The following is a 26,122-nucleotide window of genomic DNA, read 5'->3' as shown; positions in this document are numbered from 1 at the left end:
TAGCTACTTAGATTTATTGTTTTGAAACAAAATCTATTTCTCTCTAAAATAAGCAAGGACATGGGGGCAATCAACTCTTTTCTGAAGAGGAGTGTTTTTAATTTTTACAGACATCTTAGGAAAATCAGAAACCAAATAATATACAGGACTGTTGAGTTTATCTGGCAAGCAGGAAAATCTGTTACCTATATGGGTAGTTTTTATAAAGTTGCAGCACTGATTTAACACAAATCAAGAACTTTCACTCAGAAAAAATCCCTTGTCTTTGGCTTTAAAGAACAGTGATACAAATCAAATTAATCAAATTAGCAAATCCCTATGATTTTTCCACCTTTAAAATAAATATTCAGTGATTAAAAAACAGCATAGTTTTGGTTAAGAATGATATAATTTTGTTTAAATTAAAAATAATCACAGAAGGATAATGTACCACAATATTTCCAACAACCATGTGAAGTGAAATAATGTTATTATAATTGCTAAACTAAGCCTGTCTATTCAAAGAAAGAACATCATTCAGTGTTCTTAACTGTGAGCTCGTTCTCAAGGGCCTTCAAATAAACCCACAAGAAAGTCTGAAGAGTGAAATGAAACATTTCTCTTTTTCCATATATTTATTGCTGGTATCAGATTTTTAATGACTGGCAATTTGTGAAATTTAGTTTTTCATAATAAATCAAAAAAAATAATATAGAGACAAGAGAACTCTTCTAATTGGTCTCAAATCTTCAGCAATTGTTTCAAAATATTCATGTGATGAAATAAAATACTTTGTATTGTGACCTCTTACTTAGGAATGACAACATCTTAATTCAGAGTCTTTGGCTGATTTCCAAAGTCAAACAGTAGAGCTGTATGAGAGACAATTAGTCATTAGTCAAGCCTCATCCCAGTGCCAGGAAAGTCAACTCACCAGGAGCATCTCTCAATACCCTTATTAAGTTACTAAAACTTGACTTGCTTTTTTGGATTAGTAAAGTGATACATTGTTGATTCTGAACGTTGGTAATTTAAGATGGTTTCTCTGCATAGCATTCAGCAAACCATAAGATGGTTTTTTGATAATTTCAAGTTTCATCAAAATATAGATTATTATCCTGCGTAAGTTCCCTGTAATCTTAGCAGAGGCTGCGTAAACCATGGCTCCAGGGGCTGGTTTCTCAGAAATGTGGGGCTTTTGGGATCACCTAACAGAGGAATGAGTTCTTGATGACTCTTTGCAAGTGAACAAGCAGTTTACAATTTCACTTTTAAAAAAGAAAACAAACAAGGATGTAGTTTTGAAATGCAAACATGTTTTTTTTTTTTTTTTTTACTTAGACATTGTCTGATTTCAGGTTCTGTAAGAGACATCTATTAGATCCCAGGCAATTATTGTACATCTTGGGGTTGCAGAAAAAGATAGGTCTCCCTGTCCACTGTGTGCCTGACTGCGATAGATAGACCCTTGAGAGGGAGGGCAGTCAGCCACAGGGGGTGGCCTATTTCTATTATTTAGTTTGAAATTTCTGGATCAAAGTATGCCTTTGAGTGATTTACTGTTTCTTTTTCAAATATTTCTGTTATACAGACACACAATCTGTATAGTGGCTTCTTCAGGAGACTGTGGCGATCCCTCCTGGCTGGGACACCAGATGGCCTCACAGTGTGGTTGCAGCCAGCAGTACCAGCATCTGCTGAAATTTGTTAAGAAACGCAAATTACCGGGCCTTGCCCAGGTTTGTTCAATCTCAAACCCTGGGGATGGGGCCAGCAGTCTGTTTTAAGGACTCTTGAAGATACTGAAGCACACTCCAGGGTGAAATTACTGACCTTGATAATGTTACTTTATGAAGGAACAAATTTAACTTAGAGAATTAAAAAAAAAAAAAAGATATATATATATTGAAAAGGGACTCTGCTTTGTGCAGCATGGTAAGAAGCCGGAAGTGGTAGGGAGTTAACACCCTCAAGGCAGCCGTCATTGAGGATATTCCAGAAACTGGCACTGAAATATCCCAGCTCTTGCCTTTTGGGTGGGATAATCCCAAGATTGGGTTTTGAGGAGCAGTTTCTGTGGGATTGACCTCAGAACCTTGCGAGCCAGCTTTGCAGGCTGTTACTTGTTCTCTGGATCACTCCCTCTTTCTCTGTAGGAGTTTCCTGTAACCCCATATAAACAACATTCAAATTTTTGCCTTGGGAGGCTTTTGGGAAGCTCTGAACTAACACACATATTGTTAAGTGCTCAATAAAAATGGATGGAGAGGTTGAATTTTCCCTTCATTCCAACCTGGGTTAAGAGGCCATTGCTCTATTTGTGATACTCCTGAACAGAAGCAGAAATACAGCCAGGAATGTAGTGGCCAAGGTTAAGAACATGGGCCCAGAGCCAAGTTCCTGTGATAGAATCCCGCTTTCCCTCTCACTGGCTGTGTGATGTTGGGACCATCTTTTATCCTCTCTGTGTCTGTTTCCTTGTCTATAAAACAAGCACCATTCCTGCACATACCTCAGAGGGTTGTCAGGAGGATTTAATGGGTTCAACATGCAACAAGTGGTTAGAACAGTGTCTGGCATGTGGTAAGTGTTTAACAAAAGTTATCTATTATTTTAATATTGTTGTTGTTTTCTTAATTTGTTGTCTTTTCTTGACAAGTGATTTCAGCACTGTTTCAATTTTATTAGTTCTTTTTCTCCGAAGAAATTCTCCAAGGTTCCTCTGTGGTTCTCTGACTTGTTGATCATGCTTGTTTTTCTGTCAAGCCATGAGGCTTCATACAGCATGAAACACGAATACAATGCAATTACCGATTCTGCATTTAATAGTAAACATCTGGCAATGAAGAGCTTTATGAGGATAATCCTATTGGGTCTTCTCAACAACCTTGGGATATTTGTAAGTAATTTATTTTACTCAAATTAAGGGATTCAAACTCTTGGTTGTAGACCCTCCTCCACTCCTCCAGCCCTAACACTATACACACAGGACCAGCTGTGTTACTTTGGTATGAATGATTCTCTTACTTCCTTGGGCATCAGAATTCTGGGGATGGATGGATGGCTAAAATATAGATCACCAGGCCCAACATTTAGCATGTCTTAAGTCAGGAGATCTGGGGGCATTTGTAACAGTTCCCAGTGATGTTGATGGTGTTAACCAAGGAACCAGACTTTAAGAAGCACTACTCTGTATCATAGCCCTATTAGAACATTTGAGTAAAATAAATGAGATAAAAATGACCTAGGACTACAACTTTACTCTCTTGATATGTTTGGCACATATGATGCAGATATTTCTATTTCCTTTGGCAATCTTTATTTATTTATATTTGGCAGTCTTTTAAAAATGATATAGAACAGAAATTTATTTCTCTCTTACATAAAAGAGATCCAGAAGTAGGCCATGCAGCGTTGGCATGTGACCTTGGTGTCAGGGGCTAGGTTTCTTTACATGGAATCTTGTTGTCACTTACACAGTATCTTCTTGTTACTCCACCATCTTCAGAATGTAGCTTCTATGGCATGGCATTAAATGGCTGCTGGGGCACCAGCCATCACATCTACACTCCAGCTGACAGGAAAGAGGGGAAGCTGAAGAAGGGAACACTTCTTACCTTAAATTAAAAAAAAAATTACTGTAAGGTTAAAAAAAAAACCCAAAATCCACCTAACATAAAGCTATTCTTACCATTTTTACATGTACATTTCAGTAGTGTTAAGTAGAGTCACATTGTTGTACAATGGATCTCAAGAATTTTTCTATCTTCTCCTTTGTCAAACTTTAAAAAAAATCACACACACACAAAAAAGAACCCAAAGCCCAACAAAGACCGAGGCATACTTTTAACAGCTGCAAGAGCCGATGACATTGTGAGGATAAGATCTGTATGTTCATAGGAAAAGCTTGTCAACTTCTGGCTTCTCTCTCTTTATTGGTTGGCTGTAAGTAAATCATGTGGATTCCCAGCAAATGGCAGTTTGGAAATGCTGGGTCATTATGATAATGAAAAAACATGATGTAGGGGAAAAGCCACTCTCTCAAAGCTCTACTTACCTAATATCTGTGGCATTTCTTTGATCATCCAGATCTCCAAATGAAATTTTAAAAATATATAGCATTGTGCTCTTAGGCCAAAAACAATGACATTAAAATTTTTTGTTTCAGCACTGGAACCTTGTGTCAATACATTGTATGTAAAACCATCCAACACATTAAATGTTGCAGAGGCAATATTGCTGAGGTTGAAGTGAGGGGCAGCGAAAGAAGGAGCCTAGAGCCCCCGCATTTAGCCTCCCCAGGAAAGGACCCCTAGGAGCAGGCTAAATGACGAGGTTCTAGGCCTCCCCTATAAGAACCACAAAATGTCCTAAGCATTTATGGTATTGGTTACCAGTGTTACTTTGAAAACTGCTGATCATTCCTCAAGTCACACATGTTGTGTCTTATTTCTGAGTACTAATGGCTATCCTAAGGCTCTGTACAAATAAGGCAATAGAATGTTACAGAATAAACCCTGGTTTGGGTGTGAAGAGACTTTTCAGCTAACCCTCATTTTTCCTTGAGCTGGCTTTGTTACTTGGGGAGTCAGCTAATCTCTCCTTTGTAGAAAAAGAGACTGAACTAACCTCTCTCTCTCGTTCTCTCCCTCTCTCTCTCTCTCTCTTCTTTTTTGTTCTTAAAAGCTCTAACCTTCTCCGGTTCTCCTTCATGCCTGGATATAAAGACCTTACTACTGATGGAAAGATTATCTTGGGAAACGTTGGCCCAAACTCAACGCTTTTTCCAAACATCTGGTCTCATTTCCTTCTGCTGGGCAAATAGATACCCTGGCGGAATTCCAGTGCAGGTAATTACATTCTGCCCACCACAATTTTCCTTGCATTGTCAATTGGCTACGGTATTCTTCTGTATTTCTCCCTGGTAACTTGTCTCTGATATAATTGTCTGCTGTTTCATAGAGCAGTATTCAAGCTGTGGCTTCCTTGGGGGAATCATCTAGTGATGGTAACTCTGTCACTACCATGGGCCACAGACCTTTTGGTTTTGCTGGGTGTTTCTGAAGGGCGTGGCTCAAAAATATATGGCAGTTCTCTTCCCGGTCTACTTTTAATAGTGATGTCATTGAGACTTGCCTAAAAAATTTCCAACTGGAAAGTACAATGACAATAATGGCTCATATTGATCCAAAAGGTTTCTAATAACAAATCACACTGATACTCATAGCTAATACTGATACCAATACTAACAAAAATAATGACAATAGTGCCTTATGATGTATTAGATACTCTTTTAGGTGCTGCCCATGTATCTAGTTGTTTACCATTGTTTTTCTCATCTCAAAGATGAAGCAACTGAGGCTTGGAGGGGCCGTGTCTCTTGCCTACAATTTGTGTGGTTCTTTTAAGTCTCCTGAGAGTTTGGAGAGGTCAGTTATCCTGCATCCATAAAGTGAGCCATTAAAAAAGAGTGAGGTAGATTCATATACAGTGGGTGACAAACCCTCCAAGATATATAATTAAATGAAAAGAGGTAGATATAGGATAATAGGATGTTATACTTTTAAAAATTATTCTTAATTTTTATTTATTATTATAATTCTTATTTTATAAATCATTTAAAGGGCTATGTATATTTTGCTGCTTTATGCATTTCTTTTCCTGGTCTGGAAGGAAGTCTGAGGCAAAGTTAGCAATGGTTACCATCGGGGTGAAGGTTGATCTTATTTAAAATTAATTTACCTTCTGTAACATCTGAGTTTTTCATCATGTGCATATAGTATGTTACTTAAAAATTTTTTAAATTGTCAGAATGGGCTATCTAGATGGTGCGATTATGAATAAACTTTGTTTCCTTTTCTCTACGTCTCTATTTCAGAGACATAATAAATGTTATTTATTTTGTATGATATTTCTATTAATAAATGGCAACTTGGCCTAACTCTGCCATGAGTCCGAGGGCTTCATTCTTTTGGGCTATTCGGCTGGTAGGAGGAGGTGGGGGTAAACCTGGGCAGGCGGGAGGAAGTGGGGGTGAACCTGGGTGGGCGGGAGGTTATGGGGGTGAATCTAGACTGGCTGCACGTGGTTCAGTTGGTGGGGTAAATCTGGGCAGGCTGGCTGGGGTAGTGGGGTGGATAGGGGGTAGATGCCTGAGGCCCCGAAGTCCTAAGCAGGCAAGGACATGGGTCAGACATTGGTCTTTTCATTCTTTCCCAGGAGAACATCAACCTCGAAATTTCTTTCTCTCTTCTTTGAGGTTTCTAATATGTTTGTCTTTAAAAGAAATATATTGAAAATTTTAGGTCAAATTCACAATTTAAAGCAGAAATCTGAGTGATGTGAACATTGCCTTCCATGTAGGACCCTCCATGCAGGTACTCCTGGTGGATCTGGTTTAGTATAAGGGCATCGGGAGCAGGCTCTTCTACAGTGCCATGCCTTTGGTCTAGAATGCTCTCAGATTCTGCTACTGACATGTCAGTGAAGCAAAAGGCCCCGGAAAACAACCTCTCTGCTTCATGGGAATTGCCAGTTGTAAATGTGAGTACACACACAGCAGTTAGTTATCTCTTTGGGGGTTAAGTTACCCATTCAGTGTGGGCTTGTGCAGACAATGGGTGGGGTCCAGTGACACCAGAGTAATCCTTTTACCTGCCCTATCTAAAGTGACATTGGAATGAAGGGGCACTTTCAGAGGGTATCAGTTTCCTAGGTTAAGTCCTACAAACAAGCCCGGAGATCCTTAGCTTTGTAGTTGTGCTTCCACTCCAAGCCTGGGGAAGTCAGCCCTACTTGTCACTCCCAAAAGCAGATGAAAGCCTTGCTGTGAGTCTGGTGGAATTCCATTGTGGCTGTGTTTACTCATGGTGGCCCAGCGCCTCCACCCCTATATGGTCTGCAAGGGGACTGGTTTGCATGCCAAGCCCAACATCCTGAAAGCGTAAACAGCGATTAAAAGTCACTATAAAAAGTGTTGGAAAGGCAGACAGGGTTTTCCATCTATCTCGGCGAATCAGTTCATCTCCCACATGCCAACACCTTGGGGTCACCCAATACTCCGTCTTGTCATTTTTCTTTCAAAGAAGCCACTCCTTCCATTTTTCACCACAAGGAGCTGTGGTGACAGATGCTTAAGAATTCTGTTTTCTTTTTAAAGGAACTTAGATTACAGCAGGACTTCGATGAGAAAGGTGATGCAGAAGAGCAGATGGGGTGGAAGCAGAAAAGGCATGTTCAGATTCGATTGTATCCACAGTAAGGACTGCTGAGCCCAACCAGATGCTGAAATCCATCCCAGGGATAAGGTACACCCCTGCACCTCTGCTAGGGGGACATTAGCTCTACTGGTTCACCTGGTTTCTCATTTTTACCAATGCTTTCACGTCAGTGGAAACTTCTACGAATCTAGGTGATTTTTCACATTCAACCAATATGTATATGCTGACCACTTACAATCTCAAAGGTGGGGTGCTGGAACAGAGAGACATGCCTATGGCCCTGCAGGCCAGGGGTGATCTCACTAATGGGATTTTTCATCCTTGTCTCAAGCTGAACAAACCTGATTATGTCAGCTTCTTGTTAGAGACCTTTATATTCTATGTAAGCTCAAACTGTGTATCAGGATTCTGGTCCCCACATCTCCTTCCAACCTGGATGATTGATACCCCTCTCCCTCTGTTCTCCATTCTGTTCATCAAATATAAAATGCACATGTGTACCCTGCCTTGGCCCGTGCAGTTCCCTTTTTCTGGAATGCTTGTCTTTCTGCTTTATTGACCTCACCTCTGTTCATTGCAAACCTAGCTCAGATGCCATCTTGTCCAGGTAGCCTTACTCTAGTCCTCCAGGAAACATTAATTGCCTCTCTCCTTAGAGTAGATTATTATCAGTGATACTATTTGTGTGTGTGCTTATCTCCCCAAAATGTTTCTTGAGGATTTCAGGGAAGCGCATTTTGCTCATCTCCACATCTTTAATTCCTAGCAGTGTGCTGGGCAATCAAGATGTATTTGTTGAAGTGAGACATATAAGATTGTCAGCAGGGATGCCTGGGTGGCTCAGCAGTTGAGCATCTGCCTTCAGCTCAGGGCGAGATCCTGGAGTCCCAGGCTCGAGTCCCACTTCAGGCTCCTTGCATGGAGCCTGCTTCTCCCTCTGCCTGTGTCTCTGCCTCCCTTTCTCTCTGTGTGTCTTTCATGAATAAATAAATGGAATCTTTAAAAAACATTAGATTGTCAGTATTTCTCATGAAAAGAATTAGGAAGAGAATAAAATAAAATACTCAATGCTAAGACATCTTGGAACACAAAGAGTTTCTCTTTGGTACATCTGGTTCATTTGTAGGTATTACCTATGGTTATTGCTTGATGTGGCACCTCATCCTCTAGCAGGCAAAATCTTGGGAAGCTCCTTTTGAGGGTTCTCCTACTGGTATTGGTATCAGTTTACCATTTTCTTTTGAAAATGGATATATATAGCATTCTGGGGTTTTTTTAGATTAAAAATATATACATGCTTATTATTAAAAATTCAAATGATCAAGAAAAGCAAAAAATTAAACAAAACCCCAAATGTAAAATGTACTCTGAATCCCACTCTGCAGAGATAACACAGTTATCATTTTGGCAAAAATCCTTTGAGTCTCTGTCTACTCATGTGCAACACACATAACAAATGATCAGTTTCATGTACTTATTTTCAAAACATATTAAACTTTATGTAAGTGAGTTATATTGTGTCCACTCTTATGTAACATTTTTATCTCTCAATGTATTTGGTATTTTCATATCAATTCACATGACTTGGCATCATGTATTTCTGTAGAATCTCCCATTGAATGGATGTCTCATGATGTTTTCCAAATGTCTGTTGATGGACCTGTGGGCTACTTTCAGGTTTTCACTACTGTCAGTTTCTACCATATAGACATCCTTATCCAGTGGAGTCACATGCCATGTGGGGTTTCAGGAAAGGCAATATAAGATAAACTTTGTAAATTTTTCAGGGAGTTAAAATCACCACCAAAAATTAGATTGTTGCCATAGTGGAGAAAAAGCAGCTTCTGCAATTAGTTGGTACCTGATTTGTTCTTCTGCATCCAGTTAGGTGGTGATTTACCAGATTATTCACCAGGTTTATAATCAGTCATCCGATGGTCATTCACCAGGTTATTCACCAGGTGCTCAGACCTGGTGAAAGAGCTAGCTTGTGTTCAGGTTGAGGCCATGTATTGCGTGAAAGATGAGCAATACATTTCCCATTAAACATGGGGCCTCCGCCCAGCACAGGGAGATGTTCTTACCCATTTGAGGCCTTTTGAGGTGATGAGGATAGTGGAAGAAAGAGCAGGTCCTGCCACCCTCCTGGCATGTGCCTGCTGTGGGAGAGGCCAAGTGGAGGGCAAGAATCACCAGGAATTCAAGAATCTCCTTTTCTTTCTCTTTCTTCCTTGTACAGAGACCATAGATTCCCTTTTGCAAATGTTAAATGTGAATCCAGGGTCTTGTTATACATATTTCCAGAGGCAGAGTGTACTGGATCAAAGTGTGCCAGGTCAAAACTTGACCAGTGTATCACCCTAATAAAAATGCAGACAAATACCTACTTCCCCCAATTGGTTATATGGGTATGCTCGATCCAATCCACCATTGCCAGTCTGGCAGGCTCAAATGTAGCAGGTTTTTTTGTTTTTTCCTTTTTTTGTTTTGTTTTGTTTTTATATCTGTTCTTTGTCATCCTAAGCTCCTAGAGTACTTGTGCACTCACAAGTATGTGAGTGTTCCAACCATCTTCTTTGACCACATTCTCTGTTGCCTCTCCTTTTTTAAAGTAACTTAAAGACCTCTATGCACAGGGAGGCTTAACTGTTAGATGTGTTGCACATTGCAAATATTTTTCTCTTTTTGTAGTTTAAATCTTGATTTATAGTGTTGTTATCTAGTATAAAACCTTTTCATTTTTTATATAGAAAACAGTCTAGTTTCCTGCCTATAGATCCTAACTCATTTTCTGTTAAGACTGTCAGATTTTAGTGTGTTTTTCCACTTTTGAAATTAGAATCAGAAAGAGTTGGTTTTGTCAAGCTTCTCTGTCTAATTTATCTACTATTTTGATGCCCCTAAATTTGTACTGATAATTCTGTTTTAAAACATGGAAGGGAACAGAGATTCTGTAGTCAAATTCTATAGAGTGAATAATTCATTCAGATACACCTCATTTAAGTGAGACTGTCAGAAAACATAAATGAGAGGAAAATGAATTAAAATGGAAATACTCTTTTTTAAAAGGAACTTTCAGCAACTTATTTATTTATTTATTTATTTATTTATTTATTTATTTATTTATGATTTATTTGTTTGAGAGAGTGGGAGAGAGGGCCAGAGGGAGAAGGAGAGAGAGAATCTCAAGAAGAATCCTCCTGAGCGTGGAGCCCTACTTGGGGCTCAATCTCATGAGTCAAGATCAGGTGCCCTGAGATCAGGACCTGAGCCCAAACCTCAAGTCAGACGCTTGACCCACTGCACCACCCAGGCACCCCAGCAATTCTTAAAGCAACACTTCACTTTGGAACCAGAGCTATGGTTTAGTCTCCTTGGAGTCTTCCCTAAGACTCAGAGTTCATAGATAACTTCCATGTCCCCTTCTCTCAAGAAATACAAGCTTCAGTGAGACATAGCATTTCCCTTCAAAATCTCTCAGTCCATCCCTGAACCTTGCCTTTCAACACATGTTATCTATTCTTTGTAGAATGAGAAGAAAGAGATTGTGTAGGAGATAGTTCAAACTGTTGAGATAACTCATTTTTTTTTTTTAAAAAAGCCAAGGCCAGGAAGCTCCTTTGCAGTGCATCATTTTTGTGTGGATGTTAGATGCACATGCTGAGCAGTTCATACTCGCAGCCTAGGCAGGGCAGTCCAGCTAGGTGCTAAGGCCCGAGTGTGGCCACCTGTCCTGGGCCCCTGGGCAGGCAGGGACCCTGGGCTGCAGATGAAGTCCTTGGCCACAAGCCTCTTCCAGAACAGGAGTGAAAAGAGGTTTCTCACTCTCTGGGTGGGTAAGGGAAGCTCAGGTGAGGCCCCTCCCCGCAAGATCACCAGGCGCCAGCTCTACAGGGAGGGGATCCATGTGGCCTCATCCCCTCTCTTCCTGACTCTTCTTGCCTCTCTGCTCACCAGTACCCCCCCCCCCCCATAAAAATCACAGGAGACATCATTTCCCCCCACTCATCTTGGGGGCTTAGCCAATGCTCTGTGGGCCTGGGTATTTTCTTTTCTCTCAGGTTCTAATAACAGGACATTGGGTTTGATTATTTTTTTGTTGAGCTCCAGATAGAAAGAGGAAAAGAGAATATGCCTGGAAAAGGGAAGTATGGACTAGGTGAATTTTTTTCCTTTTTTTCTCTTTTTTTTTTTTTATAATGTGGTTTTGGTCTGGCTCAAAGGCTGGAAATGTTTTCAGGAGATTCAAATCTCTCCTTGATTTGTAGTGCTCTGAAATAGGATCCGAATTGCCTGCTGTGCAGCCAGTTGGCTGGCAGTTACCTGGGACACAACAGCCTCTGCCTGCTGCTTCCTACCCCAGCCCTCTTTCTTCTTTTTTTTTTTTAAATTTTTTATTTATTTATGATAGTCACAGAGAGAGAGAGAGAGAGGCAGAGACATAGGCAGAGGGAGAAGCAGGCTCCATGCACCAGGAGCCTGATATGGGATTCGATCCCAGGACTCCAGGATCGCGCCCTGGGCCAAAGGCAGGCGCCAAACCGCTGCGCCACCCAGGGATCCCCCCAGCCCTCTTTCTGTGCTGCCACTGGTGATCTGGCTCCTGGACTTAGATGGTGGCACCCCTACTCCTTTCTCATGTGCCTTTGTTGGCCTCTATAGCCTGGGGGTCCGAGGCTACTCCAGAAATGAGCTCTGCCCTGGGCACCCCTGTGCAAACACTGTGGCCTGCATTGCCGTTGCTTGGTACAGCTAATCTCAGCTGGTAGCAGGGCCTCCTTCTCTACTTCTGTTCCAGGAATCTATCCTTCCATGCTCTTGCCAGAGGAAGCTCTGGAATCAGAGCTCTGATTGCATTATTCCTGCATTCAAAACACTGGCTTTATAAATCCTACCTGGACGGTCTTTGGCCGGGGACCAAAGCTTCACTCTTGACCTGAGCCTCCTTACCGCTGCCCCCAGGACTGCTGGCCACACTCCCTTTACTCCTCTCCAGGGGAGCTCCCAGGACGGGGAATACCCCTCAGGCTCTGCACTTGGGCTGCCTGCTCTTCCACTGCTGTAGTTCAAAGCCATGCTTGCCCTGAAAGAGAGCTGCCCCTCTCTAATGCCAGCCCCTATCTTCCTGGTGAATATGATCTCTTCTCACATGGGATTTACCATTTTACAATGATCAGAGCTATTTTTTGTTGTTATAGAAATCAAGTTTAGAAAAAAATACACATGTGATACTTTTGTATTGCAACAATTCAAATAATACAGAAAAATGAAAGTTTTCTGTGCCCTCTACTCTCTCCTATCTTTAATGCTTGGAGCTACTACCTCTAGAAGTTGAGTGTATGTATTTTCTTTTTTTTTTTTCTGAATAGAAATCCAGATGTAAGCACATAGTGGGGCTTGTTTTAAACAAATTTTGGATCATTCTGTATTATTTTTCTGCCACTTCCTTTTCTCAAATATCAAAAACATTTTTTGTCAGCTTACAAAAATATATTCCATTATTTTTAACGATAACATGATATTCTCTACTATGCTTGTCCCATGATCTCACTGTTCTCTTATTCACAGATACATTAGGTTGTTACTATTGTTTGCCTATTACTGCTAGTTGTTCAAACATCCTTATACATTTATTTTTGTATATTTGAAGAAATATCTCTATAGGATAGATCTAGCAGTGGGATCCCTGGGTCAAGAGTATTTATAGTCATTTGTCTATAAATGTCATCTCACTTAGGAGGCTCTAGGTTGGTAGTGTGAATTCACCCCTCTTTTGCTGCTTTGATAAAGTCTTCAGAGTGCTGTCCGTGGGTGGTTGGGACTTGTGGTTGGAAGGAGAATATTTAACTTAATTTAATTTTTATTTTACGGCTTAAAATTTTATTTATTTATTTGAGAGAGAGCACAAGTGGTGGGGGCATGGGTGGGACAGAGAGAGAGGGGGAAGCAGACTCTCTGCTGAGCAGAGAACCCAGTATGGGGCTCAGTCCCAGGACCCTCGGATTATGACCTGAGCTGAAGGCAGACACTTAACTGACTGAGCCACTGAGGGGCCCCAGAGGGAGAATATTTTAGATAAAAATATCACATTTCACATATTCTTATCAAAATTAGGATAGAAAGAGAGAGAAGCTGAGAAAAATATGTAAATAGGACAGGGCTGTTTCACAGAAAGTAAGCTGAGTTTGAAAGTCAGAATTGCACATTAGAATCACTTGAAGAGGGGATGCCTGGCTTAGTCAGTTAAGCGTCTGCCTTTGGCTCAGGTCATGATCCCAGGGTCCAGGGATGGAGCTCCACATTGGGCTCCCTGCTCAGTGGGGGAGCCCTGCTTCTACTTCTTTCTCTACCTGCAGCTCCTCCTACTTGTGCCCTGTCAAGTGAATAAAGAAAATCTTTTTCTTTTTTAAAAGATTATTTATTTATTTATTCATAGAGCCACACACAGAGAGAGAGAGAGAGAGAGAGAGAGAGAGAGAGAGAGAGAGGCAGAGACACAGGCAGAGGGAGAAACAGGCGCCACGCAGGGAGCCCGACGCGGGACTCTATCCTGGGTGTCCAGGATCACGCCCCGAGCTGAATGCGGCGCTAAACCGCTGCGCCACGGGGGCTGCCCAGAAAATCTTTTTTTTTAAAAAAGAAAAATAACTTGAAGAATGTTAAAATCTCCCAAGGCCCAGGTTTATACTTAAACCAGGATCTCTGGAGGACGATCTCAAGCACCAGCACTTTGAAAACCTCCCCAGGTCCTTCCAGTGTCCCTATGAGGCCAAGAGCCATGCTTCACTTGCCGCTCTGCTCTGGCGAGCCATAGGCATCTTGAATGCTCTGGTTGCATTTCTTTCCCCTCTGTAACATGAGAATGTTCTATCTTACAAGTTTTTGAGATGGCAAAATGAGATAGTAGTTGTGAAAACAATTGTCAAAAGATAAGAGCATTTTCAATAAAAATACAAGCCATCATTATTATTTTTCAGCTCAGCCAGTCACCGACAAAGCCAAATATTTGGAAAATATTTGAGCAGGTCTAAAATTCAGAGTGAGAAAAGAGGATTGATTGCTGAAGGAGAAAGCAATAGTTGGTTGAGCTGTTCCTAGTACTGGTGGCAACCGGAGATCTGATAGTTATGTCCATATGAAGAACAGCACTCTCCTCAATTTGTGAAGGATTGTGAAGGCAAACAAGGCAATGTCACAGAAAAGAGCAACATAAATATTTGCCATCGGCACTGATAAGAACAAATTGCTTCTGTGGACTCAGTCTCGGCCGTACAGCCATTTGAAAATTAGTCCAAATGCCAGAAGGCCCAGCCTGCCCGCCTCCTGCCCACAGCCCCCCCATTCCTTCTCCTGAATTCTTTATTTCAATCCCAAGGCTAAGGAGAGAATGAATAGGGGACAGAGGAGATGGCTGTCCAATTTAAGATCTAAATTTGATGATTACATCTTCCCTGGTGTGCCCTGAAATTAACTAAGAGCGCCATTTCCTGAAATCTGACACCCACATGGGTTTTTAGCCTCTGTCTGCCCTTCCATTTCTAAATGTTCCAATGTGTCAAGCAGATTAAAGACTGAGAAGTCCTACAGTTGGAGAGATTCATTAAACTTGGTTGGATCTGCATTTCCCAAATGTACTTGATCATGGAACTATTAACATCCCTTGAGTCACCATGCAATGCCCTGGAATGAAGGTGCCATAAGAGCTGGTCCTTGTCACTCACCAATCCAGGAGAATTCAAGAATGTTCAACCCATCCTCTTCAATTGTACTACTTTTCAGATGGGTGAACAGAGCCCCAGAGATGTCAAGAGCTGAGAATGGATGCTACCGAGCTCCTATGATACCATGTGGTCGGGGATCCGGGCTTTGGACCTCTCGGTATGCAGGCAGTTGTTGAACAAAAACTCTCATTTTGGCAGTATGGCAAGTGGAATATATTCAACTGTGCAGTTTGACTCTTGAGGACCTCATGTTGCCTATCTTAGAAGCAGTGACTTGAAATATCAATGTAGAATACAAAGAGAATATAGTATATGCTAAATTGAGTGGCATAGACTATAAGTTGTGGTAAGCTAGCTCTCTGGAAAATAAAAACCCTCATTTGTAGTGTTTGCCAATTTCTTTTCTTTTTTTTTTTTTTTTTTTGTTTGCCAATTTCGATGGTATAAATACTTCTGCCACAGGTGAGGTCAAGCTAGCAACATGATGACGTTGAACATGGAACATGGAAAAGATGTTGGTCACCATCAGAGCAGATTGCAGAGGACAGGGAGAGGTTGGTGATGATTGGAATTGTCCAAAAGGGTTCCTGAAGGGGACTGAACTCAAGCTGGAAAATACTGAGTAAAAGGATAAATAGCAGGAAAATTGAAGCTGGCAGAAACCAGAGTCTTGTTTCCTTTGTTTTTTCTTCTAGTTTTATTGAGATATAATTGACATATGACATTGTGTAAGTTCATGTGAGTGTATGTATTTGATTTGATAGATGTGTAAGAGCAAATGATTATAATACATTGTGTTAATCTCTCTCCCCTCACATAGTTATAATTATTTTTCTCTTATGATGAGAACTTTGAAGATGTACTCTCTTACCAACTTTCAAATATATGATGCAGTATTGTTAACTAGAGTCATCATGTTGTATATTATATCTTCAGAGCTCACTTACCTTACAACTAAAAGTTTATGTGATTTGACCATCTTCACCCAATTCCATCCCCACCCCTGCTTCTTGTAAACATAAATCTGACTTCTATTTCTAGTTCAGCTTTTAATTATTTATTTTATCTTTAAAAATTTATTTATTTGAGACTAAAAGGTTGAGAGAGAGAGAGAGAGAGAGAGAGAACAGAAGACAGAGGGTGGGGAGGATCAGAGAGAGAGGGAAAGAGAATTTCCAGCAGAATCCCCACTGAGCGAGAAGCCTGCTGCAGGAATTTATCCCATGACACTGAGATAATGACCTGAGCTAAAATAAAATGTCAGATGCTTATATGACTGAGCTTCTCAGGAGCCCAGAGTTCAGGTTTTTTAGATTCCACATACAAGAAAGATCATACAGTAGTTGTCTTTCTGTGTCTGACTTATTTCACTTAATATAAAACTCTCAAGGATTGATCCATGTTGTCACAAATGGCAAGACTTCCTTCTTTTTTCATGGCTAAAACAATCTTCCACTGTGTATGTGTGTGTATATCTATAACTGTATTTTACATTTACATATTTATAGTACATATACATTTTCTTTATCTGTTTATCCGTCAATGGACACCAGTTGTTTCCATGTCTTGGCTGTTATAAACAATGCTACAAAGAACATGGGAGTGCACATGTCTCCTCGGGATAATGATTTTGTTTTCTTTGGTCATACATCCAGAAGTAGGATTGCTTGATCATATGGTAATTCTATTTGCAGTTTTTTAGGAACTTCCAGAAAACAGAATCTTTGATGAAAAACTTTATACCTTTTTCAGATTTGGAAAGAAAGGATAAACTTAACTCATCTGAGATAAAATTTACTGAATCCTAAGACTTTTTAAAAATTTAGATTTGTGTGATTTTATGTCTCATATAGAGTGTAGAGCCTACTTAAAAAAAAGGGCTATCATTTAGGGGTGCCTATCTGGCTCAGTCTGTGGAGCATGCAACTCTTGATCTCTGGGGTGTGAGTTTGAGTCCCATGTTGGATGTAGAGATTGCTCAAAGTAAAATCTTAAAAAAATAAAACTTTAGATTTGGACTCATTTTTTTTCTAATTTTTCTTCTAAACTTTTCATTTCAGAATAGTTTTAAATTTTAGAGAAGTTGCAAATACACTACAGAGAGTGCCTGCATATCCTGCACCCGGCTTCCATTGTGGCTAGCATTTTACACAACTATGGTACATTTATCAGAACTAATGAATCAATATTAATACATTATTAATTTTAAGATTTAATTAATTTATTTGAGGAGAGAGAGCAAGTTGTGGGGGAGGGAGAGAGACAAATTCTGTGCTGAGTGTGAAGCCCAAGGTGGGGCTTGATCTCACAACCCTGAGATCATGACCTCAGGCGATATCAAGAGCCAGATACCCAACCAACTGAGCCACCGAGGTGCCCCTCAGTACATTATTTTTTTTTTAAACTAAACTGTATACTTTATTTATAGTGTATTCATTTTTTTCCCTATTGTCCTTTTTCTGTTCCAGGATTCCATCCAGGATGTCACATTACCTTTGGTTGCCTTGTCTCCTCAGACTTTTCTGGTCTGTGATAGTTCTCAGACTTTCTTTGTCTTTTAATATGCTGACAATTTTGAGGAGCACTGGACAGATATTTTGTAGAATGCCCTTCAATTTCTGTTTGTTTCATTGTTAGGATGGGACTGTGGGTTTTAGGGAGGAAGAATGTGGAGATAAAAAGTACTATTTTCATCAAATGTATCAAGGCTTCAAGTCATCAACATGGCTTCCTGCTGAGGAAGCTGACCTTGAGTCCTTGGTCCTTGTGGTGTTTGCTAGCTCCCTCCACTGTGAGTTACTTTCCATCCTTTCCACATGACACTCTTTAGAAGAGTTCCTTCATCTGAGCCTCATTTTCTTATTCTAAATTTCCACTGTGCCTCCCTTTAAAAGGTTTTTCTAGATTTTCCTCATTTCACTCATCCTAGATGCATGATAAGTGATCTTAAGACCTCTTATTAATTAATTAATTAATTAATTAATTTTATTTTTCTATTTTTTTTTCTTGGACTTCAATTTGCCAACATACAACATAACACCCAGTGCTCACCCCGTCAAGTGCCCCCTTCACTGACCGTCACCCAGTTACCCCAACCCCCTCCCCCACCTCCCTTTCCACCACCCCTTGTTTGTTTCCCAGAGTTAGGAGTCTCTCCTGTTCTGTCTCCCTCACTGATCTTCCCCAGTCGTTTTCTCTCCTTTCCCCTTTATTCCCTTTCCCTACTTTTTATATTCCCCAAATGAATGAGACCATATAATGTTTGTCCTTCTCTGATTGACTTGCTTCACTCAGCATAATACCCTCCAGGTCCATCCACGTTGAGTCAAATGGTGGGTATTTGTCGTTTCTAATGGCTGAGGAATATTCCATTGTATACATAAACCACATCTTCTTTATCCATTCATCTTTCTTTTTTTTTTTTAAATTTTTATTTATTTATGATAGTTACACACACAGAGAGAGAGAGAGAGGCGCAGAGACATAGGCAGAGGGAGAAGCAGGCTCCATGCACCGGGAGCCCGACGTGGGATTCGATCCTGGGTCTCCAGGATCGCGCCCTGAGCCAAAGGCAGGCGCTAAACCACTGCACCACCCAGGGATCCCTCCATTCATCTTTCAATGGACACCGAGGCTCCTTCCACAGTTTGGCTAAGGTGGACATTGCTGCTAGAAACATCAGGGTGCAGGTGTCCCGGCGCTTCACTGCATCTGTATCTTTGGGGTAAATCCCCAGCAGGGCAATTGCTGGGTCATAGGGCAGGTCTATTTGTCACTCCTTGAGGAACCTCCACACAGGTTTCCAGAGTGGCTGCACCAGTTCACATTCCCACCAACAGTGCAAGAGGGTTCCCCTTTCTCCACATCCTCTCCAACATTTGTTGTTTCCTGTCTTGTTAATTTTCCCCATTCTCACTGGTGTGAGGTGGTATCTCATTGTGGTTTTGATTTGTATTTCCCTGATGGCCAGTGATGCAGAGCATTTTCTCATGTGCGTGTTGGCCATGTCTATGTCTTCCTCTGTGAGATTTATCTTCATGTCTTTTGCCCATTTCATGATTAGATTGTTTCTTTGCTGTTGAGTTTAATAAGTTCTTTATAGATCTTGGATACTAGCCCTTTATCTGATAGGTCATTTGCAAGTATCTTCTCCCATTCTGTAGGTTGTCTTTTAGTTTTGTTAACTGTATCCTTTGCTGTGCAAAAGCTTCTTATCTTGATGAAGTCCCAATAGTTCATTTTTGCTTTTGTTTCTCTTGCCTTCATGGATGTATCTTGCAAGAAGTTGCTGTGGCCGAGTTCAAAAACAGTCTTGCCTGTGTTCTCCTCTAGGATTTTGATGGAATCTTGTCTCACATTTAGATCTTTCATCCATTTTGAGTTTATCTTTGTGTATGGTGCAAGAGAGTGGTCTAGTTTCATTCTTCTGCATGTGGATGTCCAATTTTCCCAGCACCTTTTATTGAAGCAACTGTCTTTCTTCCAGTGGATAGTCTTTCCTCCTTTATCGAATATTAGTTGACCATAAAGTTCAGGGTCCACTTCTGGGTTCTCTATTCTGTTCCATTGATCTATGTGTCTGTTTTTGTGCCAGTACCACATTGTCTTGATGATCACAGTTTTGTAGTACAACCTGAAACCTGATATTGTGATGCCCCCGGCTCTGGTTTTCTTTTTCAATATTCCTCTGGCTATTCGGGGTCTTTTCTGGTTCCATACAAATCTTAAGATGATTTGTTCTAACTCTCTGAAGAAAGTCCATGGTATTTTGATAGGGATTGCATTAAATGTGTAAATTGCCCTGGGTAACATTGACATTTTCACAATATTAATTCTTCCAAACCATGAGCATGGAATATTTTTCCATGTGTCTTCCTCAATTTCTTTCAGAAGTGTTCTGTAGTTTTTAGGGTATAGATCCTTTACCTCTTTGGTTAGGTTTATTCCTAGGTATGCTTTTGGTAGCAATTGTAAATGAGATCGACTCCCCAATTTCTCTTTCTTCAGTCTCATTGTTAGTGTAGAGAAATGCCACTGATTTCTGGGCATTGATTTTGTATCCTGCCACACTGCCAAATTGTTGTATGAGTTCTAGCAATCTTGGTGAGGAGTCTTTTGGGTTTTCTATGTACAGTATCATATCATCTGCGAAGAGGGAGAGTTTGTCTTCTTCTTTGCCAATTTGAATGCCTTTTATTCCTTTTTGTTGTCTGATTGCTGAGGCTAGGACTTCCAGTACTATGTTGAATAGCAGTGGTGAGAGTGGACATCCCTGTCTTGTTCCTGATCTTAGGGGAAAGGCTCCCAGTGCTTCCCCATTGAGAATGATATTTGCTGTGGGCTTTTCGTAGATGGCTTTTAAGATGCTGAGGAATGTTCCCTCTATCCCTACACTCTGAAGAGTTTTTTTTATCAGGAATGCATGCTGTATTTTGTCAAGTGCTTTCTCTGCATCTATTGAGAGGATCATATGGTTCTTGTTTTTTCTCTTGTTGATATGATCTATCACATTGATTGCTTTACAAGCATTGAACCAGCCTTGCATCCCGGGGATAAATCCCACTTGGTCATGGCGAATAATCTTCTTAATGTATTGTTGGATCCTGTTGGCTAGTATCTTGTTGAGAATTTTTGCATCTGTGTTCATCAGGGATATTGGTTTATAATTTTCCTTTTTGGTGGGGTCTTTGATTTAGGAATTAAGGTGATGCTGGCCTCATAGAACGAGTTTGGAAGTATTCTACCTCTTTCTATCTTCCCGAACAGCTTTAGTAGAATAGGTATGGTTTCTTCTTTAAACATTTGATAGAATTCCCCTGGGAAGCCATCTGGCCCTGGACTTTTGTGTCTTGGTAATATTTTGATGACTGCTTCAATTTCCTCCCTGGTTGTCACTCTGTTCAGGTTTTCTATTTCTTCCTGTTCCAGTTTTGGTAGTTTGTGGTCTTCCAGAAATGCGTCCATTTCTTCTAGGTTGCCTAATTTATTGGCATATAGCTGCTCATAATAAGTTTTTAAAATCGTTTGTATTTCCTTGGTATTGTTGGTGAGCTCTCCTTTCTCAATCATGATTTTATTAATTTGAGTCTTTTCTCTCTTCTTTTTAATAAATCTTTTCTCTCTATTGTTGGTGAGCCCTCCTTTCTCATTCATGATTTTATTAATTTGAGTCTTTTCTCTCTTCTTTTTAACCACGGTTCCATGGTTTCTAATGGTTTATCTATCTTTTTAATTCTTTCAAAGAATGAACTCCTGGTTTTGTTGATCTGTTCTACAGTTCTTCTGGTATCTAATTGAGTTCTGCTTGAATCTTTATTAACTCTCTTCTTCTGCTGGGTGAAGGTTTTATTTGCTGTTCCTTCTCCAGCTCCTTTAAGGTTAGCTTTTATATTTGAGTTCTTTCCAGTTTTTGGAAGTATGTTTGTATTCATGCTTCTATTCTTGCTAGGACTTGCACCACTGCCTTATACATGCTATAAGAACAAATAAAACGTGTCCTCCTTAAAAAGGTTAAGGATTTAATGATTTCTTTGGAGTCTTCCAGCACAGCACATAACATCTCAGGAGTGACTAGGCTGGGTCTTCAGGAACATTTTGCACTACTGCTGACTATTCAAGACCCCTGACTTCAGGGCATAAGTGACTTATGGAGAACACCTACACACTCATCTTTGTTCCCAGATTACTGAGAAGATATTGCATGAGACCGCCATCCTCAGGCCCCAAGCAAAGATGAGACTCATTTTTCTTACCTTTCTCAGTCTCCTGTATGCTCTGTCCATACTTATAGCTCTCTGTAGATCTTTAATAAACTCTTTTACTTCCTCTAAGCTCATGTTTGATTTCCATCCTGCAGGAAGCCAAGACCCCTCCTGGCTGGTCCTGTGGGAGCCCCCTCTGGGTTCACAGACCCAGCCAGCCTGTATCAATGCCAAGGATCTACTGCATACAAGTCATGGCTCTGTATATAGATATCTCTGAGAGATAGTTACAAGAAGCTGGACTCTGTTCTATCAACATGTGCTTCCAAGGTCCTCTTATTTGAGCAGAACTTTTCATGGAGCCTGAAATGGAACCTTCTGGAAAGGGAGCTGTCTCTTTTGGGGGAGTTCGGGTCAGCCTTGGTTGAATAGCTCCAAGAGCCATGGTGGCCTGTTGTAAGAGGACTCCTTAAACAAAGAGTCCTAGTGCTAGGTGGAAATAAACTGTAGCTTGATCTGGAACCACCTGGAAGACACGCAGGCTGAGCAACTGGGCATCAAGCTTGTCAAAAGAACAAAATCCAAACAAGTAAATGTGAAGATCTAATTGGCTTTATTAAGTGATTCATGAATAGGGCAGCACCCCATCTATCAAATAGAGAGATGCTCTATTTGTACAAAATGAGAGACTTTTATAAAAATGAGGGTGGGGCAAGGAAATTATTAGCAAAAGAAAAGAATGTTTTATGCAAAATTTTCTTCCCTCAGGGGTATGTAGTGGTCTTACCATGCAAATTACCTCATCTTCTGGGGGGGCGGGGAGGGAGGGAGGAAGAGGACCCATGTGACAGATGACATCATTGGTGCTGATTGGAAAACTCCTGCTGACCAGTTAGGATTACACTTTGGGAGGAGGTTGAAACTGCAATTAGATTAGGCAGTAAAACCTGGTTTTGCAAGTTTATGTGACTCCATTTTGACTTTTGTTGTTTTCTTTTAATAGGCTCCATTTGGAGAGTGCAACCACCTTATTATCCTAGAGGCAATTTAACATCTGGAGACCCAAACGAAATTGGGGGAAGGAGAAACTGTCAATTGCATAAAAAAAGAAGCAGCATAAAGGGGTCTGCCTTTACTTTCTTGTCTGGGCTGTTTATATCATCCATCTTGACTTTAACCTTGTCTTTGAGCCCCACTCACATCAGGCCTTGGACAAACCTATAAACTTAATGAGAAAAATTCTGAGAGTTGGTGAAAGCAACATACATAGAAGTAGGGGCAAATGGCTATGACACAAAACCTCATATTTGGCAAAAGCTCAGATGACAAGCGCTGGCATGTGTAACTTCCTGGCCTCAAACTGAGATGGGGAAATGAAAGGAACCCCATTAAAAAAAAAAAAAAAAAAAGCTGTTTTTTTTTTCCTTTTTTTCTTTTTTTTTCCTGCTTCTCTTCTTGCTAGACCGTGTATCCCTGCCTTACACACAGCTTAATGTCCTCCTTATAAGGGACAAAGAGTTATTGGTATCTTTGGAGTTTCCCAGCACAATAGGTAATATCTCAACCATTGGTGCTAGACATCATGATGCCAAAAGACCCCAGCTTCAAGGAATAAACGACTTGTGATGGATACCTGGACCTTGTCCTTGTTCTAATCAGTTCTTGGATATATGAGAGGACAATAAAAACCTTTAATAAAAACCTGCAGATCCCGGGATCCCTGGGTGGCGCAGCGATTTGGCGCCTGCCTTTGGCCCAGGGCGCAATCCTGGAGGCCTGGGATCGAGTCCCACGTCAGGCTCCTGGTGCATGGAGCCTGCTTCTCCCTCTGCCTGTGTCTCTGCCTCTCTCTCTCTCTGTGTGTGTGACTATCATAAATAAATTTTTAAAAAATAAAAAAAAAACCCCTGCAGATCCCAAAGAAAGATGAGACTCATGTTCCTTTCCTTTCCAAGTGTCCTGAACAGTCTTGTCTGTACATGCTCTATCTCTTCAGTAAATTTTTCTTTCTCCTTCTACTGGTTCACATTTGATTTCATTCTGTATGAAGCCAGAGACCCTCTCACCTCGGTCAAAACCAGCCACTAAGCTGAGTGCTGCACTAAACCCCCACGCATTTAAAGCTTAAAAGAGCCTCATGTCTGGAGCTGCTTTCTAGACTAGTAAATTCTGTCCTGGAGAATTAACCAACAGTGCTCTTTTCCTTATTCCCTGATATGGCATCCACCACCACAACCTCCCACATGCATTGCTTCTACATATCTACATTTCTGACTTAGAACTGTTAGTTTTAAAAATCCCAGCCAAGGCAGTTTTTTTCACTAATTAATGTCTCCCCCTTCCTTCTCCCCTCTTCCTTCTCCCATGCTGTCTGTAAAGCATCAAAGAGGGTCATGGGTAGGCCTGCATACAGGACAGGGGATCTCATCTTCCTGAAACCTGTGACCTCAGGGTTTAATAGGGTTATTTGCTGGGAGATCTCAGCACCCAGTGTTGCCTTATAGCCCTTTTGTCAGCCCTTTTAAAACTCTTACCCAAGTGGAGTGGAAGAGAAGGGAAAGGAGATGGGACAGGCTTCTCTCCCTGTAGAAAACCCTCAGGTCACCACAGAGGCCCCCTGCCAACTTTGTGTCACAGCAGTCTTCTTCCAGTCTTCTGGTTTCTTCCTTGAGGAAGAAAATTGTTCATTGTTGTGGTCTGAAGTGTGTGCTCTCCAAATTCATTCTAACTCACAGTACCTCAGAATGTGACCTTGATTAAGGGTAGGACCTTTAAAGAGGCAGCTAAGGTAGAATGAGGTCACTAGGGTAGGCCCTAATGCAGTATGACTGGTGTTCAAACAAGAATGGAGATCAGGACACAGACACACAGAGGGAAGATCACGTGAAATCACAGGGAGAAGATAGCCATTGACGAGCCAAGGAGAGAGGCCTCTGGAGAAACCAACCTTTCCAAAACCTTGACCGTGGACCCCCAGTGTCCAAAACTACGAGAAAATAAATTTCTGTTGTTTAATCCCTGCAGTCTGTGATTCTTTGTTCTTGCAGCCTCAAAAAACACATATACTCATAATTCTAACCTTGGAGAGCTAAGGAGGAAATGGGGTCTTCTGTGTAGCTAACTTATTGCAAGACTGGTGAACAGTCCTCAGATTCCTTTCTAGGCCTAAAACAAGGTGGAAAAACACTGAGTTAAAAACAGAGATCTCTGGGACATTCTGAGGTGCAGAACCAGTGAAAGAGCCCGCCACTCCCTCTTCCTGCAGATTTGTTCTGCTCGGGATCAGGTGGGACGCTGCCCCAGCCTCTACATTGGAAGCCATTTCCCCCAGAGAGAATGACAGGATCAGATTTACCTCTCAGAATCTGACCCTGCCACAGCCATCAGGCCCCAGATAGATGAGAACATGTAGCAAAATAACCTAAACAAATTTTTTTAAAACTTGAAGAATAGGTCAAATTATTTGCATGCCTGTCCTCCCCAAACTGCATCTGACTCCTACCTTCCTGCTAGCCTCCTCCCGTGTCCAGAAATAAACCTAGGAGTCTCTTGAATTCATTTGTGTACTTTGCCTCAATCACTTTTCTTGGTAACTCATTCCATATGTTTGCTACCCTGGGTGAGGAGGAATGCTGTCTGAATCTTCTGTTTACTCTGAGTTTCCTAGTTTTATGAACAATTTCCTAACAATAAGGTCAATTAGACCATGGGATCCTGTTCCAAGGAGAGTAGCAGAGTCCCCATCAGGGGTCCAGCCCAGGCTCACCTGGACGAAGCACCGGGGCACTCTATACGAAAGGCACGGGTGTGGGCAGCCCAAGCCGGGTGCATGATCTAATTCTACAGATATTTTTCCATCATCAAGTCCTATGATGAGTGGATTCTCTGACAATAAATGACTGTTTCACCATCTTCAACAAAAGCAGCATATGCTGCTTCTTTTTCTGTCTTGAGAATTTTACAAAGGATAAAGTCAGAGTGATTACTAAGACTTATTTTAACAATTATCGAGAGTCTTTCTTTCATTATTGGAGCTACCTGGCAAGTGCTTACTTCGTGCTTCAAATTGATGGATTTCAGAAAAAACAAACATGAAGAAGAAACCAATACAATTTTAATGGATCAAAAGCCCACTTACTAAAAACCACAATTCTCAGATCCATGTTTTTATTAAAGCAGACTTTCATTTGGTGCTACAGATTTTACTAAACCCAGCATTTTTCTCAACCAAAGAAATCTTATGACCAGCAATAAATTTCCTCCAAGAGATCATTTTCCAATCAGTTGCATTACAGCAAACTTATGCCATTATACTTACCTCCAAAATATACAATTACATATATTAGCGTATACCAATGAATTTTTAATTTCTTGCCTGTTAGTTCAAACCACATGAAATATTTCTGCAACCGGATATTTTTATTGAGACCAAAGCATTCATATTCCAAACAATGCATTTCTATTCAGATTCTTCTGAAGCTTAATCAAAAGAGTTTGTATT

The 26,122-nt window shown here is 40.8% G+C and overlaps 1 long non-coding RNA gene across 10 annotated transcripts in view; it reads left to right on the top strand.

Annotated features, from left to right (window-relative positions):
• LOC112673489 (uncharacterized) overlaps nt 1-23,448 on the top strand; it is an 82,103-nt gene extending 58,655 nt beyond the window's left edge. For 2 of the 10 annotated variants that reach the window (XR_003144812.3, XR_003144814.3), the window contains exons 5-10: nt 1,571-1,718; nt 2,746-2,878; nt 4,666-4,829; nt 6,343-6,522; nt 7,139-7,286; nt 22,625-23,441. This is a non-coding gene — a long non-coding RNA (uncharacterized LOC112673489). Of the gene's footprint in view, nt 1-1,570; nt 1,719-2,667; nt 2,879-4,665; nt 4,830-5,325; nt 5,409-6,342; nt 6,523-7,138; nt 7,287-14,978; nt 15,157-17,388; nt 17,413-21,776; nt 22,211-22,624 lie in introns of those variants that run through there. The other 8 variants (XR_003144816.3, XR_003144813.3, XR_003144811.3 and 5 more) reach the window with 8 other exon arrangements.
• Nucleotides 23,449-26,122: the final 2,674 nt, after the last annotated feature.

This window comes from Canis lupus, chromosome 24, assembly GCF_003254725.2.
Source record: "Canis lupus dingo isolate Sandy chromosome 24, ASM325472v2, whole genome shotgun sequence".
Taxonomy (NCBI): domain Eukaryota; kingdom Metazoa; phylum Chordata; class Mammalia; order Carnivora; family Canidae; genus Canis; species Canis lupus.
This window is presented reverse-complemented; position numbering and strand designations above follow the sequence as displayed.